We start from the raw sequence: 18,436 nt of genomic DNA, 5'->3' as shown, positions 1-18,436 counted from the left end.
TAGCCTCCCCTAAACTTCACTGAGGTATGTTGATTATGTTTGTATTTGGTTTATCTAACATGGTATCTTTGCAGGAAGAAGAAGATCAAAGATGACTAGAAAAATGGTGGATTATAGTTCATGAGTCTCCCCTTATAGATCAAATGAGCAGCCAAGACATGAGTATTCTTTAGAAATAGCAGACACTTTGAGAAGTTTGAAGGCTGAAATAAGAAGTTGCAAAGAAGATAATGACAAAACCATAAATGAGCAGCCAAGAGATGAGTATTCTCTAGACATAGCAGACACTTTGAGGAGTTTGAAGGATGAGAGAAGAAGTTGCAAAGAAGAAAATGAAAAAATCATTTAGTCACAAGAGAGACTTGCCAGGGCATAGGGGAAACAAGCAGAGGTCAATGCATTTATCCTTTAGAGTTTGTCAGACTTGCAGAGACATGGACAACCACAGATCAGTTATGGACAGGAGGACACGACTAATGGGGCATATGAGAGCAAGTCTCATGGTGGACACAGGTTGGATAGAGATGGCAGATTCTTGGATACACCTGATGGGAGAGGCAGTGGACATGGATTCTACTGTAGTTATGGTTCAAATAGGTATCATGGTCATCATCACTATCATCCTTATAGGAGGAGTGATAGGGGATATTTCTCGGATGAGTTCAAGTGATTCGAATTGGATCCATGAAAAAATTATCAAAGTGCCATGACTGTTTCAAATCAGGACAGACTTCAAAATTCATGAACAAAGAGCGATCAGGAAGACCTCTGGACAGTGGCAGTTTGCAGCCAGCAAGGAATGACGAGGACCTCGGTCAAAGCGCGTTGACCGAGGCCCATGGAGACCGCGCAGGAGGCAAAACTGGCAGTTAGGAAGCCCAGATCGGGAAACTGAGGCCATTTCTGATTTGCTGGGCAAAAGCCCTCGAAAAGGAAAAGCCCTGAGCGCTCGGTCGCATGGGAAGTCAGGGAACCGTAAGGAAAGCGCTAAGGCGAAAGGCGGGTCCCGCGCTCCAAAACCGGCGGTATATCGGAGGCACATTGGGATGGTAAGAGGATTTGGCAGAAAACGAGCAATTCCATTCAGCGCACGACACGTGTCCGACGGATGAGAGAGAAAACCGCCTCTCATCACGCGCTAACGATCGAGCAAGTCAACCGCGCGAAATGAGCGAACACCGTAGGATCTGGGGACCCCAGATCTGATGGCGGAGATTGCGCCCGATGGGAAAACCGAATTTGACAGGGGAATTAACCCGTGGCATACAAAAGTTTGAAGTCCGATTTGACCGCTGAGTTGGAAGATGAATCATTCCACAGTGTAACTGAAATACTGAACCGTTGAGGAAGAGTTGGTGCAATTCGTGAGAGGACAAGTGGCCACCTCCCTGTGAGACGATGGCGATGACACAGAGGCAGGGAACTCCAAACGAACAACAGCAAGCGATCCGAAGGGGCGGAAGAGGAAGAGAACGATCAAGGATAGATTGGCTTTAAGCCATGAACAGACAGAGAACAACATGAAGACAGAGAGAGCGAGAGTGAAGAAAAGACAGTGAAGCAAGAAGTAGAAAATAGAGAGCCGAGCTGACCTAAGGCAGCATCGAGCAGACAGAACTAGGCTTGAGAGGTTCAAGCCATCCCTGTGAGGATATCTGTCAGGAATTGAGCACCATTGGACTCATCCCATTAAAGACCAGAGAGGTCGAGACTTGGTAAGGAAAGAGTCTGTGCACTCTAGTGGCGTGGGGAATCCAAGAACCACCCTACTAAGCATCCTCTGTTTCAGGAGACTCGAGTTGAGCTCCTCATTGTAAATCTCTGCTTTAAAGACACAATAAAAGAAGGCCACCACTGAAAGCTGGACCGAAGACGTAGCCCTGGAGAATAGGGTGAACTCCTTATTAAATCTGTTGCATTCTTGTATTTGCTTACTGTGTTTCTCTTACTGTTTTCCATTCTTCCAGTGTCTGTGTATTTTGCAAACTGATCGATCCGTTGCCTAAAATAACATAGACACACACCAACACATGAGTCTGTAATACCTTCATTCATTAATTAATTAACTGAGGTCACTCACGAGTGATTTTCAGATCAAGTGGTATCAGAGCTTTAGGCTGTTAAGGTTAGACAAGCTTGTGTTGGTTTAGTTGTTGAATGCTAACTAGATCAAAGCTCAAATTAGGAGAAGGAGAGTTGGTCGAAACTAATCCTGAAATTGGGAGAGTCTATCCTCGGAAGACAATGTCAGAGGAAGGTTCTATGGGGCCAGACCCTCAATTCATAGATAGTTTCTTAGCCATAAAGTCCATGGTAGAAGAAATGTATAGGGACTTTAGAAAACATAAGGATGAAGATTCATCAGGCTCTAAACAAGACAAAGGAGAAGATGAGTCACATTCCCATGACCACAAAAGGCAAAGGGAAAGAGGAAAGCTTTCTCACACCTCCTGATAGCCCTAAAAAGAAAACATCTTTGATCAAACTAGATGTTAAATTTGATTTACCTATATATGATGGAGAGTTGAATGCAGAAAAGCTGGAAAATTGGATTAGACAAATTGATGTTTATTGCAGAGTGCAGAATATCGATTCAGACAAGAGCAAGATTCAACTGGCAAGCCTACGCCTTGGAGGCACTGCCTTGGTTTGGTGGGAAGGCAGGACCCAAGCTGACATGAAAAGACATGGTAAGACTATCTATGTCTGGGGTGAATTTGTTTTTGCAATCAAAAAGCAGTTCTATCCATTGGCCTACATGCAACAAGCCATGATGAGTTGGCAAACTCTTCGACAGTTGAAAGGGCAAAGTGTGCAAGGGTACACTCAAGAATTTAGAAAGAGAGCATTGGTTCTAGGAATCTCATTAGACTCACCTGAGACTCTGTTGAAGTACATTGGTGGTCTACACAACTACATGAGGCACACTATCCTCATGTTTAATCCCACTAGTATAGATGAGGTATCTGTACAAGCTACTCATCTAGAGGCTAGAGGAAAGAATGGAAGTCCAAAAGTTGGGGGATCATCCCAACCCACTGCAAGCAAGAATAAGGAGAAAAGAAAGCAGAAATGGAAAGAAAGGAAGGCTAACACTGCACAGAAAAGTAAGGCTTCATAAGCTCACTGTAAAAAGGATGGGCATGATGATGAGCATTGTTGGATTCTGCATCCAGAGCTGAGACCTAAGAAGTTCGAGGGAAAGAAGAAGAAGACTGCTGCAACTATTCAGAAAGATTTGGGGTCAGACTCAGGAGATGAAACAACCATTGCAGCCACAGGTATAAGAGGTAAGAATTTTGAAGCATCTACTAGTAATTCTGCACAATCTACTATTGATGAAGAAGATGAGAGAAAAAGACATCAGCTTTTCCATATTCGAGTTATTTCCAAACATCAAAAGATTGGTACTTTGTTTGATAGTGGCTCACAAGTAAATTTGATTTCTGAAGCAATTGTAAAGAAGTTGGGATTAGTAACTACACCTCACAAGAAACCATACCCATTAGGATGGTTGAATGATAAAGCACAACTACAAGTGACTAGACAATGCAAACTCAAGTTTTCTTTTGGGTTAGCATTTGTAGATGAGGTTGAGTTAGACATAATTCCTTTGGATATATGTGGAATTATTTTAGGAAGTCCTTACTTGTATGATATAAAAGCTATTTTCTACAGAGCTGAGAACAAGTATCTACTTGTTAAAGATGGAATCGAATACTTTGTAAGAGATCATAAGCTCAAGAATAATTATACTCTCATAAACTCGGGGCAGATGAAATGAATGATAAATTCATGCAAACAATTCTTACTGATGGTTGTAAAGGAAAAGAAACCTGATAAAACCAATGTATTTGAAGGATGTAATGCTAAACAGCAAGCTAATTTAGAAAAGGTTGTTTCAGAGTATGATATCTTGTTTCAAGAACCTAAAGGTCTGCCACCCAAAAGGGAAATAGTGCATGATATTATTTTGCAGCAAGATGCTCCATTGCCTAACATTGGAATGTACAGGTTATCCGCTTTAGAGAATGCTGAAATCAAGAAGCAGGTGCAGGAGTTGCTCGAGAAGGGGTTCATCAGACCTAGCACATCACCATGTGGGTCACCAATCGTTTTGGTGAGAAAGAAAGATGGCTCGTGGAGAATGTGCATTGATTACCGAGCACTGAATAAGATAACAATCAAAAATCGTTATCCCCTTCCTCGCATAGATGATCTTTTAGATCAATTGAAAGAAGTTGTTTATTTCTCCAAGCTAGACTTGCATAGTGGATACCATCAGGTCAGAGTTGCAAAACAAGATGCATGGAAGACTGCTTTCAAAACAAAGCAGGGATTGTATGAGTGGCTGGTTATGCCTTTTGGCTTAACTAATGCTCCTGCTACTTTCATGAGATTAATGAATGATGTACTCAGACCTTTTCTGGATGATTTTGTTATTGTGTATCTGGATGACATTCTAATATTTAGCAAAACGTGAGAAGAACACTTAAAGCATGTTAAGCAGACACTAGATGTTTTGAAAAGAGAAAAACTTTGTGTTAAACTCTCAAAATGTGAATTTGGAAAAACATGTTTGAATTATTTGGGTCATATAGTAGGGGGTGGTGAACTGAAGATAGATCCCTCTAAGGTGGCAGTGATTGTAAACTGGCCTAAACCCAAATCTGCTACAGAAGTTAGAAGCTTCTTAGGAGTAGCACAATATTGGAGGAAGTTCATTTCTAACTTTTCCTCAATTGTAGCTCCCTTACATGCTTTAACATGATTGAACAAGGTGTTTCAGTGGGGAGGCAAACAGCAGAAAGCCTTCGACACCTTGAAAGAAAATATTAGTACAACACCTGTACTAGCACTGCCTGATCTTCAAAGACCATTTGAGATCCAAACGGATGCCAGTGACTATGCCATGGGAGTAGTGTTGACACAGCACGGTAAACCCATATGTTATCATTATGAGACATTTAATTCTGCAGTAGTTAACTATCCTACATATGATAAAGAATTGTATGCATTAGTACAGAGTGTGAAAAGGTGGAAACATTACTTAATGGGCAAAGAGATAGTAATACATACTGATCATCAACCACTTCAATATCTACACTCCCAAACTAAGTTGCAGCAATCAAGGCACTATAGATGGATGGGTTTTCTACAACAGTTTCATTTAGTCATCAGATATAAAAAGGGCATACACAATAAAGTTGCAGACATGTTATCTAGATCCATTATAAATGCACCTACTATACTTAAACATAATTATGTGTTACATGAGAGTTACATTGAACAATATGCTCAAGATGTAGACTTTAAAGATGTATATGCAACTTTAAGTCAAGGTAAACGAGTAGAAGAATTGGATTATCATGTAAAGGACCGACTCTTATATCATTGTGGGAAGTTATGCATTCCACAAACTGAAAGAGTAAAGATAATTTGAGAAGCACACACTTCTCTAATATCAGGTCATTTTGGGGTAAGTAAAACAGTTGCAGAGTTGCAAAGATTTTGTTATTGGCCAAAAACGAATGAGACAGTTTCTAGATATGTAAGAGGGTGTACTATGTGTGCTAAAAGCAAGCCCAACAATAGAAAACTGGGCTTGTACACTCCATTACCAGTTCCTTCTCACCCTTGGGAAAGTGTTTCCATGGATTTTGTTGGAGGACTGCCTAAATCTAGGAAGGGTCATGATTATCTATATGTTGTTGTGGATAGGTTCAACAAAATGTGTATTTTGATACCTTGTAATAAACAGATTACAGCTGAACAAACTGCAAAACTATTCTTTGAACATGTATGGGTTCATTTTGGATTACCCACTTCCATTGTATCTGATCGAGACACCCGATTTGTGGGGAAGTTTTGGTCAAGACTGTGGGAACTGATGGACACCAAACTGAAGAAAAGCACAACTTTTCATCCACAAACTGATGGCTAGACAGAAGTAGTTAATAGGACAATTATCTAGTTACTCAGAGGATATTGCAGCAAGCATCCTAAGCTTTGGGATGAACATTTATGTTATGTGCAGCATGCTTACAACAGAGCAAAACATTCTTCTACACAGAGATCTCCTTTTGAGACTTGTTTTGGTTTCACACCAAGGTCTCCTTTGGATTTTGTCTTTGGTAAAGACACCACAGTTGAGGGACACAGTGATGTGGACAGGGCAACTAGGTTCATTGAACAAATCCAAGAGATCCACCAGGCAGTACAGGAACAGCTGGAAAAGAGCCAAGCCAAATACAAGGCAAGGCATGACAAGCATCAGATGGAGCATAGTTTCCATGTTGGTGACCAAGTCTCGCTGTATATCAGCAAGGACAGGATGCGAGGTGAATGTAAAAAGCTAAAGCCTATCAGGTATGGACCCCTCAAGATACTTGAGAAGATTGGTGAGAATGCTTTTCGCCTTGATCTACCAGCTTACATGCACATCTACTTAGTCGTAAATGCAAATTACTTGAGATTGTTTGAACCTTCACTAATTGAGGATCCCGAAGAGCAGAGTCAATTGCCTTCTATTGATGACCTATTACCTGAATATCTTAATGAATTGCAGGAAGACACAGTTCTGGACAGGAAGGTGAGGACAACGCGCAGAGGAGATGTTGAGTACCTCAGAATTGGGCTCAAGGGTTCAAAGCAGAGCAGTGCAAAGTGGATAGAGATTGGACAAGTGAGACAATTGTACCCTCACTTAGTCGATGCTTGAAAACCAACTTTTGGTGGTCCAAAATCTTTTTCAGTGGGAAGGTCGTGATCCGAATTGGATCCATGAAAAAATTATCAAAGTGCCATGACCGTATCAAATCAGGACAGACTTTAAAATTCATGAACAAAGAGCAACCAGGAAGACCTCTGGACAGTGGTAGTTTGCAGCCAGCAAGGAACGACGAGGACCTCGGTCAAAGCGCACTGACCGAGGCCCATGGAGACCGCCTAGGAGGCAAAACTGGCAGTTAGGAAGCCTGGATCGGGAAACGGAGGCCATTTCTGATGCGCGATTAGCACTGGGAAAAACCCCTCGAAAAGGAAAAGCCCCGAGCGCTTGGTCGCATGGGAAGCCGGGGAACCGTAAGGAAAGCGCTAAGGCGAAAGGCGGGTCCCGCGCTCCAAAACCGGTAGTATATCGGAGGCACATTGGGATGGTAAGCGGATTTGGCAGAAAACGAGCGATTCCATTTAGCGCACGACACCTGTTCGGTGGATGAGAGAGAAAACCGCCTCTCATTGCGCGCTAACGGTCGAGCAAGTCAATCGCGCGAAATGAGCGAACACCGTAGGATCTGGGGACCCCAGATCTGATGGTGGAGATTGCGCCCGATGGGAAAACCGTATTCGACAGGGGAATTAAGCCGCGACATACAAAAGTTTGAAGTCTGATTTGACCGCTGAGTTGGCGGATGAATCATTCCATAGTGTAACTGAAATACCGAACCGTTGAGGAAGAGCTGGCGCAGTTCGTGAGAGGACAAGTGGCCACCTCCCTGTGAGACGATGGCGATGACGCAGAGGCAGGGAACTCCAAACGAACAGCAATAGGCGATCCGAAGGGGCGGAATAGGAACCGAACGGTCAAGGATAGATTGGCTTTAAGCCATGAATAGACAGAGAACAGAACACGAAGACAAAGAGAGTGAGAGCGAAGAAAAGACAGTGAAGCAAGAAGCAGAAAACAGACAGCCGAGTTGACCTAAGGCAACATCAAGCAGACAGAACTAGGCTTGAGAGGTTCAAGCCATCCCTGTGAGGATATCCGTCGGGAATTGAGCACCATTAGACTCATCCCATTAAAGACCGGAGAGGTCGAGACTTGGTAAGGAAAGAGTATGTGCACTCTAGTGGCTTGGGGAATCCAAGAACCACCCTACTAAGCATCCTCTGTTTCAGGAGACTCAAGTTGAGCTCCTCATTGTAAATCTCTGCTTTAAAGACATAATAAAAGAAGTCCACCACTGAAAGTTGGACCAGAGACGTAGCCCTGGAGAATAGGGTGAACTCCTTATTAAATCTGTTGCGTTCTTGCATTTGCTTACTGTGTTTCTCTTACTGTTTTCCATTCTTCCAGTGTCTGTGTATTTTGCAATCTGATCGATCCATTGCCTAAAATAACATAGACACACACCAGCACATGAGTCTGTAATACCTTCATTCATTAATTAATTAACTGAGGTCACTCATGAGTGATTTTCAGATCATCAAGAAATCTAAGCCACCTACATTTGATGGAGAGTTGAATAAACCAAAAGATGTAGAGGCATGGTTACTTGGGATGAAGAAGTTCTTTGAGTTGCATGAATACACAGAGAACATGAAGGTTAGGATAGTTATTTTCAATCTGAAAGGGAAAGCATACATTTGGTGGGAAGATGTGAAGCGGGTCAAAGACATCAGGACAAAGGAGTCTAGTTGGCATGAATTCAAGAGACTCTCAGGAAGAAGTACTTGTCAGAGAGGTACTATGACAATAAGGCCAAGGAGTTCTATGAGCTGAAGATAGGATCGATGATAGATGAGGAGTACATGACTAAGTTCCTCGAGTTGTTGAGATATGTGTCCTATATTAAGGATGAGAAAATTAATTTTCATTGATTTTTTAGTGGATTACCATTAGCATTTAAGGATCAACATGAGTATGATGAGCCTCGGTCGCTGGAGGAAGTCACTGGAAAAATAAAACATTGTTATAAGTAATCGAAGCGTAACACTGAGTCTAAGTAGGGTTGGAAAGGGAATGACAAGATTAAAGGTGAATTAATACTGAAGTGAACAAGACCTCAAGATGCAAGTGAGAAAGAGAATGTTGCTCCTTACAAGAAGTTTAATGTAGTAGATAAGGGACACGGACCTCAGCCTGGAGAGCAGCAGAATAGAAGTGATTGTAGGAGATGGTTGTAGTGTTGGATATGTGGCAAGGAGCATCTCAACAATGATTGTTTGTTATATCATGGTGGTAGGCCTTAGATCTATAGTGCTCACGAGGCATAGACAGTTGGGGATGTTGGGCAGAGCATTCCTCGGATTTATGCGGCATTGGATGATAGGCAGGCGGATCACCAGGCATTCATTATTGAGATGGAAGGTAAGCTTTGTGATCGAGTTGTTGTTATTTTGATTGACCCTGGATCTAATTATAGTTATGTTAACCCTGACCTGGTGGATAAGTGTGGCTTGAGAAAAGAAGTGCATGCAGATTCTTGGTTGGTGCAGTTGGCTACATGATTTGAACTTAAATAGGAACACAAAAATTACAAATATAATCATAAATACAGAGATGCAACATAAAAACACTTATTTTCATTAATAGAAAAATACTGAATTATGCTTACAAACAGAATGGAAATAAGATAGCTCAGGCGATGGTAACTTATCTATGAGAAGAGATGGGGCGGCTACATGCCAACTGAACTGTGTTAGAATGAGGCTCAAGGGCTTATTTATTATTGAAAAACATGAGAAAACCCTAACCCCAGGAGATGTAACACCAACATTTTGTGGGCCCTGTTGGGGTTAGTTAGGTAGCCAACTTCCCGGGGTCGTAACTTGGTCATATTATCTTTGTTTGGTGCGTACAATACCATGTTGGAAATGTTTCTTGGAGTACTACAGGTTTTGCCACAAGCCTTGGCCTATGGCATAGAGCTTGCAGCAGACCTAAAAAAATGTCGTTTAGGGGGTCAAAATTGCTCCGGAAGTTCAGTACCCGAAAAACTGCTAAAAATAGTAAATGATGAAATAAATAAGGAAACATATGAAACTGATTGGAGGGTCTAGGTGGAATAGGCGGGTGGCCACCAATATCCACCTAGATCACTACAAGTACAAAGAAAAGAGTTCATCATTGGGTAAGAGCTTGTGCATTTGAGATGAACGATATGCCTACATCAGCGCATCTGAATGTGCTTCCATTGGGATCGTACAACATGCTTATGGGTATGGATTGGTTATACTTTCATAGGACTAAGGTTGATTATTAAGAAAAGGCTATTGAGTGCGTGGATGACAATGGAGAACAAAGAATCTTGCAGGGTAAGAATAAGGTGACATCCGTTAGAATGGTTACAATTATGCAAGAAAAGCGTAGTCGCAGGAAAGGGTGTATATTGTTTGCAATGCATCCTTTCAGTGATAAAGGTAAGGATGTTGAGGGTGTGGAAGTCTTGAAGAGGTACCCAGATTAGCAACAGTTTCAAGATGTATTTCCAACAGAGATTTTAGAGTTACCGCTTGACAAGGAAGTGGACTTTTCTATTGAGTTGGTACCAGGGGCAACACCAACATCAAAGGCACCTTACAAATTGAGCACTCTAGAGATAGTGGAATTGAAGTTGCAGTTGAAGGAAATGCTTGAAAAAGGATACATTAGGTCAAGTGTGTCACCTTGGGGTGCACCAATGTTGTTCGTGAAGAAGAAGGATGGTACTCTCAGGTTGTGTATTGATTACAAGCAGTTGAATAAGGTGATGATCAAGAATAGGTATTTGTTGCCTCGGATCGATGACATGTTTGACCAATTGAAGGGAGCAACAATGTCCTCAAAGATTGATTTGAGATCAGGATATCATCAGGTACGCATCAAATAAGAGGACATCTACAAGACTGGTTTCTGAACCAGGTATGGGCATTATGAGTTTGTTGAGGTTCCTTTTGGTCCAACTAATGTTCCATCTACTTTCATGTGTTTGATAAATAATGTGTTGTGTCCTTATCTGGACAAGTTTGTGATTGCATTCATTGATGACATATTGATATATTCTAAGACTGAGGAAGAGCATGTAGAACACTTAACAACAATATTGAGATTGCTAAGAGAGCATCAATTGTATGCCAAGCTTAGTAACTGTAGTTTCTTTCAAACAAAGGTACATTACTTGGGACATGTTGTTTCCAATGAAAGCACAATAGTGGATCCAGAAAAGATAAGAGCCATCATGGAAAGGGAAGCTCCTAGGAATGTGGATGAGGTTAGATCATTCATGGGGTTAGCAGGTTACTACAGGAGGTTCATCAGGAACTTCTCACAGATTTCTTATCCCATTACATTATTGCGGCGAAAAGGAAATAAAATTGAATGGATAGAGTAATGTGCAACTAGTTCTGAACAATTGAAGGAGTTGCTTACAAATGCTCCAGTTCTAAAGATTGCAGATCCAGATAAAGAGTTTGTGGTATATACAAATGCTTGCAAGAGAGGACTTTGCAGAGTCCTGATGTAGAAATGGCAGATGATATGCTACAAATCAAGGAAACTAAATGAGCATGAGAAGAATTATGTGACTCATGATTTGGAGTTGGCAACGATTATTCATGCATTGAAGATGTGGAGGCACTATCTTGTCATGTCCCTTCCTAAATTAATTTGGAACAAGATTAATTATTACATTTTGGGGCCAATTTCGGAGATGATGGGGCCCATTCGATTTTATTAGGAGGTTAGACTTAATAGAAGTTATTTTTGATGTGGTTAAGTTGTACGTGGGGACCACTCACACTAGGAGAATACTCACTCCCTAGTTCGAATTGCATTGAGGGGAAGTCGATGGTTAAGTTAGGGACCCACGATGGAGGGAAAATGGAGGGAAAAGTGCTCCACAAAATCTATATAAGGAAAGCATCTCTCCTCATTTCATCATCTTTTGGCATATCTATTTTCTCTTTGGTTGCTCGAGCTGCTTAGCTGAGTCACTTGTTGTTTAGCAAGAGTTCTTCAAGCGAAGAGCTCACCCTTTCTTCGGGGGACTTCGAGTGCCACCCTGAGAGGTTCGTCTTCATTCTTCTAGAGGTGGATTTCATTGTGGTTTCCAGCAGTTGCATTCATCTCCAGGTGGTGCATATTTATGGAGGACGCAGTGAAGGGAGGCCGAGTTTGTTTATAACATCTTTCAGAGGAGTTTTGGCCGGGAGAATTTTCGAAGAGGAGGAATAAGAATTTGGCTGCCATTTTGGAGAGTTTTGGAGTTGGAGGAGAGTGCTCATATCCAGTGTGACTTTTGCACTTCCTGGCCCAGCGCAGAGGCAACATTTGGAGCACACGTGGGAGGTAGAGTATGAGTTAGTGAGGCTGGTCCTTGCCGGGGGAGTTAAGGAAAGCATTTATGGAGGACATTACTACTTTTCCGGAGCCTTGGTGGAGGAATTTTCTTGTATCTTTGCAGGTTGTGTTCTTGAGCAGTTTGGAGGGCATAGGGCATATTGGAGGCCGAATTTGGGAGGTTGGATTCAAAACAAACCCTTTCTGGGTTTTTGTGGGCTTTGGTCAAGGAACTTGGGGTTAATTTTGCAACATTTTATGAGCAGCGGAGGTGGATTTTCTTGCAGTTCCTTTCTAGCCAGCAGTGCAATTTTTTGGGCGACGTAGAGCATTAGAGGAGCAGTCATTTCCAGCATTTGAGATCATTGTCTTATCACCTGGGTTCTGTCACACTTTCCATTGAGGCAAGCCGAGGTGTATTCCTCCATACTATTGTACTTGCTCCATTAATTAATTAAATGGCTCAGTTGGTTCTTACTTTTGAAGTTCTTACGAGCATTTGCTAATTGTTTAAAAGTTGTGTGTTGTAAATCGTTTTCGCTTTGCATGTCACTGTTTATATAAGTTTGGAACATTAAATACCTTATTGGCAAGAGGTTTGTGTTGATGAGTGATCATAATGGGTTGAGATACTTGTTTGACCAACCTAATTTGAATGCCAGGAAAGCTAGGTGGTTGGCCACGCTCAGTGAGTTTGACTTCGAGATTAGGTACATTAAGGGTAAGGAGAATAGGGTTGCAGATGCTCTTAGTAGAAAAGTATAGGTAAATCACATAGCAGTTATGAGCTCATATAGGACAGATTTACAAGATCAAATATTACAGGCAGGACAACAGGATGACATGTATAGGGAGCATATGCGCAAGTTACAGCAGCAGGGTACAAGTGATCAGGATGTGGATTATCATCTTACGACAGATGGTTTGTTCAGATTTAGAGACAGGATCTATGTGTCGGACAATAGTGAACTCAAGAAGCTTATATTGTTGGAATTTCATGTTAAGTTGTATTCATGTCATACAAGATATCAGAAGATTTTGACAGCTGTGAAGAAGTTATACTATTGGTCGAATATGAAGAAAGAGGGCGCAGATTTCATTGCAAGGTGTTTGGATTGTCAATAGGTAAAATTAGAGTGTAAGAATCCAGGTGGTTTTCTACAACCGATTCTGATTCCAATGTGGAAATGGGAGGTCATTTCCATGGATTTCATCACAGGTTTGTCGAGGACATCCAGACAACATGATTCTATTATGATTGTGGTTGACAAGTTGACTAAGGTAGCTCACTTCATAACAGTTAAGTCTACTTATTCAACTACTGAGGTAGCACATGTCTTCATCAGGGAGATAGTGAGATTGCATGGTATTCCTAAAAAAGATTGTATCTGATAGAGAGGCTAAGTTCACTTCCAAGTTTTGGAATGAGTTATTTGCAGGTTTGCGTATAAAGTTGGCATTCAATACATATTATCATTTGCAGACACATGGAAAGACATAGAGGGTCAACGAGATTTTGGAGGACATATTGAGAACGTATGTTAGGCACCAACAAAGGAGGTAAGAGGAGTATCTTCCATTGGTTGAGTTTGCTTGCAACAATGTGTATCAGGAGTCACTGAGGATGAGTCTGTTTGAGGCATTTTATGGGAAGAGATGTAATTATCCCATCATCTGGAGTGATCCAATGAATAGGGTACTAATAGGATCAAACATGTTGGAACAGTCAAGAATAATTTAAAGGTAGCACAGGATAGACAGAAGAGTTATGCAGATCAGAACAAGGCATTTAAGGAGTTTAAAGTTAGGGATCATGTGTACTTGCGCATCAAGCCCAAGAAGAGTTATTTGAGGATTGGGTCATGTGCTAAGTTAGCACCTCGGTATTGCGGGACTTTCGAGATCCTTGAGAGGATTAGAATAGTGGCCTATAGACTTGCACTACCGCCGACAGTGAAAGTCTATGATGTTTCCCATGTTTCTTTGCTTAAAATATATGTCAAAGATGTTGATCATGTGATTGATTGGTATGTATAGTAGGTGGATCTACAAGGAGAATAGCTGGAATCTCAGTGCATATTGCAACGAAAACAACTCATGCTCCGGAACCAAGAATTTGAGCATGTTAAAGTGTAGTGGAAGCACTTTGGACCCGATGAAGCTATATGCGAGATGGCTGATTAGATGTAGGCTAAGTATCCTTCATTATTTGTTAGTTGAGGCAAAGGAGTTTTGGTATATATATATATATATATATATGGTTGTATTGTAAACACCACAATGAGTTGTGTTATAAAGATCCAATAAGCGATATGGTTATTATGTTGTCATAATTGTCATGTTGGTTTGCTTTTGAGTAGGATGTCATTGTAAATACTGCATCGAATTGAGTTACGAAGCTCCATGGGCAGTATGTTTTGGTTTTCAGTGGTCTTGCAGGTTATAGCTGTTATAGAACACCAAGGACAGTGTTCCCCTAAGGGGGAAGGGTTTGTAAATGCCCCGGGTTAAAATTTCATGTAATAAAGGTAAAAATATGACCAAGGTCACGAGACACATATTCCAAGCTGAATGTTGGGAAAAAACATCCTAGTGGGTGTTCATTTGGTTTATTATGGCTAAGGGAAATTGGAAAAGGCTTTGAAAAGGAAAAGAGGCATTATTTGGCATTTTATTTATGAAAATAAATGAAAATAGGAGAAAAGGAAGGTGAAAAGTCACATGATTGCATGTGAGGAAAATTGAAGGAAGAATAAAGGAAATTGAAGAAAATAGAAGCCTCAAGAATAAAAAGGCTTCTAAGGATCAGTTCACAACCTTTTTGTCAATTTTAGGTTGAAGCTCTCTCTCATACTCTTGCACACTTATGGCATTCTTGGAGCACTCTAACATTGGAGAAAGGAAAGCAAAGGAAAGCAAGAAAAAATAAAGGAAAAGTTGAATCAAACAGCTTCAACAGGAATATTGGCAGGTAACAGGTTGCATGTGTGATTTCCCAACTGGTTTGTGAATTCATGGTACATGCATGTGTGTATTTGGTTCTCTTGTGGTCATTGGCATGGGTTTTTCCAAGTGTGACAGTGGTTTCAGCCTTGCCTTGCCATTTCCAGATAGCCATGGTGTGATGGGGTTCTTTATTTGGTCGAGCTTTGGATTTTCGGATGGTTTTGGAACTGAGTGAGGTGGTCTCAGGAAAATTCCCAAGGGCCTAGGAATCCCTTGACCGATTTTGGTAGGATTGCGGTAAAGCCTGGGGGTGGAGACTCGAAAATTCCTCAGAGTATTGGTGAAGAAATTATGAGGCATCTAAGGTTGTTTCAAGCCTAGTGATCCCTTGACTGTTTTGGCAGGATTGAAGTAAATCTTGGTAGTGTATGTTCATGTTTTGTGCCTAGTGATCTCTTGACCAGTTTTGGTGGGATTGCGGTAAAGCCTGGTTGTTTATGTGCTCATTGGGCATAGGAATCCCTTGATAAGTTTTGCTGGGATTGCGGTAAATCCTGAGGGTGGAGGTGGTTTAATCTCCTAGTAGCCCTGGTTGTTTTTTTCTTGAGACCCACATTCATGCTTGGAACATGGCACTGGGGTGATTGGCTAAAAGAAAGATTTCGTTCAACCCAATCTATGGTCAGGTGGTACGTGGAAATCCCTGACTTGGTTGGCTTTTGCATATGTTAATAAGATATTTTTCCTCTTACATTTCATGGGTATTTGTACTTGTTATTATCTGTCTTTGATGGTTGTTCTGTCATGCTTAATATTCTGGTTATATGCTTGTTATAAGCATGGTTTCATTACAGGTTCTAGCTGTGGCTCTTGATATGTTTGGTTTATTGATGAATGGTTAATGAATGCAAGAGCTAACAAATGTTATGGAAACTATTATGAGAGGGTATTAGACCTTCTTGATAATTCTTAGAGAAGTATCAGACCCCTATGTTCAAATATGCATTCATGACCTGTAGATTACATGTTCTCAATATTTTTGACGAAATGACTGTCATTGTTAGGCCTATCTAGATCAAGGTTTTGACTCAAGTTTGATTGGATGGATTTGTCACCATGTTAGGAATGATTCTAGAAATTTTCACTGAGTTATGGGAAGTGGCCTAGAGGCTGAATTTAGGCTCAAAATCTGGGACCGCATGCTCTGAACTGGACATTTTGGGTTGCAATCGCTGGGATGCAGGCTTAGGCATGTAGTTGGAGCCTCCAAACCACATAAATGTCTTGTTATGGGAGTGGTTGAGGGCTTATGGCAATGAAAAGGTGGTCAAGCTCAGGATTTGGCCTCATGGGGTGGTTGCTCAACCTCTGAGTGACCTGCAACCCTGTAAGATGTGTTGAGATGTTAGTTAGTTGTCAGTTGTCGACCCCACTTCCTTAATGGGACCTAGGAGGTTGGGTCATGCCATAGTAGCTCTCTGTCTCATGTTTACTTAGCAGACCGGTGAAAGTGGGTAAATATGGGATGGGTGGGTTACAAAAGTGTTCTTTTTCCTAGCACAAACCTACATTGCCTAATGGTCCCTAAGAATAACCACAAAATTTGGAACCATCTTATCATTCTCATCACCATGCCCCAAGGATCCAACATAACCTTTCCCTTATATATACACATATCCATTAGAGTCAAATGCAACTGAATGTTCATCTTCAACAGATACACGATTTACATGAATATTATTCCTCTTGAAAGATTGCAATTCTTGTGGTTGCAACTCATCTCGTGGATCATTATTTCCAAGTAAATTGGAACCATGACCAAAAGAATATAACATACCATCCTCAGTGATTGCCATAGTATGGCTGACACATTCAAAACTTTAAACAACAAGACCAAGACTATTGAATCTCTAGGCCTTCCTTGGAATAGGTCTCTCTAGAGTATAACCATAACCTGACTAACCATGTGAGTTGTTGCCACATGTGTTAACTCACCCATGTCTTGTAGGAATGATAGTGAAACCAATACATGTTGAAACCATTCTACTAAAGAGCCTCCAACCTAGGCAACTCAAACACTTTTATATAATGGTCCTAATTTGTAGTTTTATCCATAAGACCAAAGACCGTGAATTTTTCTTCCACGTATATAGTGGTTTTGTCTTTTGCTTAGTTGGAGAATGCCATAGAAAACCCTAATTATGATTTGGATAGCAAGGAATAGAGTGCAAAAATTTATACATAAGATGATTGTTATGATCATGGGAAGAAAACTAATGAGTGATCAAAGAATAACTGACATGTGTAAGTTATCCTAGTAAACCCAACTACACCATTATGATGTGAAAGTGTCAACACCAACAACCCATCTTAATCATCAACATGGTGGGAAACAAGTAGTATGACATGCCCCTCCTTTCATGGTTTCCATATGTTTACCTCGAAACTACCAACTCAAGTCTTGGAAAATACATGGCGTTTATTTAGACCTCCAATTCTAATCTCATAGGATTGTTGGAACATTGATGTGAGTGAGGGAACAAGACATGATGAAATCCTAGTATAATTACCGAAAATGATAAAACATGTATTCGTCTAAGTGAACATAGAATTGTCAACTATACATGAAATTTTAATGAGTGTGCATGATGCTCATGCATCACATATGTCCAATAAAACCCAACCTTTATGCTTCCCATAATGATGTTGTGTATTATGGTTCCAACCCTTTTTTAGAGAATGAAAAGCATTCAAATAAGTTTGGGAATCCATGTTGCCAATGGTTGGTCACTAGCCTTACTTCAAGACTACCATGAAACTGGGTTAGAATCAAGCCATCTGTTGGCATGTGGGATTTTGACAGACCCGAGTTTTGCAACACAGTGGCCAATATGACCCACTTAACATCGACCCTTTCGGCAACACCGACGATGTGAGTGAAGTCTCACTCAAGATTCTAATGGGTGACTGTCGGAACTAGGTTTCCCCAATCTGATAGGATTGTATTATGGCTTGTGACATGTTATTATTCACTGACACATGTTATAATGCCTAACTATTACTGCGCAGAGTACTAAACCTTGTTCACCCAACCCACCGCGCAAGACTGCAGCAGTAGTGGGGATAAAGATTTGAATGAACTATGGCACAGGAGGATGGGACACTTAAACCATGGGGCTCTGAGAATTATTGGGAAAACGGTATCAAGAGTTCCATAATTAAGTACCGAATGAGATCATGTATGTAGAGGATGCGCATTAGGAAAGTACGCCAAGGCAGAATTTCCAAAAGCAACAATATGGCTAAGAGTGTTCTGGGATTGATACACTCAGATATCTGCAGACCCATGTCCACAAAATCTCTTAGTGGTGCCGAATATTTCGTCACCTTCATTGATGACCGTTCCAGAAAGACTTGGATCCACTTTCTAAAAACCAAGGATGAGGTTTT

This window comes from Pinus tabuliformis, chromosome 3_2 (assembly GCF_031772625.1).
Source record: "Pinus tabuliformis cultivar Carrire ecotype Pingquan chromosome 3_2, CPIR1, whole genome shotgun sequence".
In the NCBI taxonomy this organism is placed as follows: Eukaryota; Viridiplantae; Streptophyta; class Pinopsida; order Pinales; family Pinaceae; genus Pinus; species Pinus tabuliformis.
Note: the sequence above shows the minus strand (reverse complement) of the source record.